At 33.3% G+C, this 883-nt stretch overlaps 1 pseudogene; it reads left to right on the top strand.

The window, feature by feature from the left end:
- The first annotated feature begins 187 nt into the window (after positions 1–187).
- On the top strand, positions 188–306 carry LOC111742241 (annotated as a pseudogene).
- The last annotated feature ends 577 nt before the right edge of the window (positions 307–883 follow it).

Raw genomic sequence — 883 nt, 5'->3', positions numbered from 1 at the left:
TGATAGATGGTCATGGGGATGGGGAGCACGACATAGGAAATGCAGTTAGCATTCATGTAATGGCTAAGTGGAGAGCCAGAAGAGAGAAAGAGCAATTAGTGGGATCGTTTTTATGAACTTTACAAATGTCTAACCAATGTACTATATACTTGAAACTAATAAAATAAAATTTAAAAAATAATAATAAGTCTACAGCCATGCCACCCTGAACATGCCTAATCTCGTCTGATCTTGGATGCTACGCAGGGTCGGGCCTGGTTAGTACTTGAATGGGAGACCACCTAGGAATACCAGGTGCTGTAGGTGTAAAAAAATAAATAATAATAACAATGATAATAATAATAAATTTTTTATAAACCATACATATATATATTAAAATTTTTTCACATTGAAGTAAGGAGTAATTATTTTAATTGTTATTAAAAGTTACTGTACCACAAAATGTGAATGCAAAACATTAAAGAATTTTAAAAACTTTTTGTTCTTAAACAATGAAATAAATTTTCAAGTATACCAAAAAAAAAAAACTATATCACCTTTTGATATTAATTATTCCCTTTTGTGGATAAGAGAAACTAAAGTAGAGAAACATTAAGTAATTTGTCCCAGGTCACACTGCTGGTATCTGAGATGATTCAGAAGTTTGTCTAACTTCAGAACTTTTCATGATAAAACCAAATTTTCCACCTACAACCCCAAAATCTTACACAGCTCCCAGTCTTAACATTTACTTGGCACTTAGTATGTGTTTATAGCCTGACTAGTCAAGCACAGATCAGGACTCAAAAATAACAGTTATGGCTGGTTATACCATCACAAATAAGTGCCGCTACTCTAAGGAGGTTTAGCTCAGTCTTCAGAGCTATTTGAGTGGTGGTGATGC

The sequence above is a fragment of the Pteropus vampyrus genome, unplaced genomic scaffold (genome assembly GCF_000151845.1).
Source record: "Pteropus vampyrus isolate Shadow unplaced genomic scaffold, Pvam_2.0 Scaffold89, whole genome shotgun sequence".
NCBI lineage: Eukaryota > Metazoa > Chordata > Mammalia > Chiroptera > Pteropodidae > Pteropus > Pteropus vampyrus.
The sequence above is the reverse complement of the archived record's forward strand: the minus strand, read 5'-3'. Positions and strand labels throughout refer to the sequence as shown.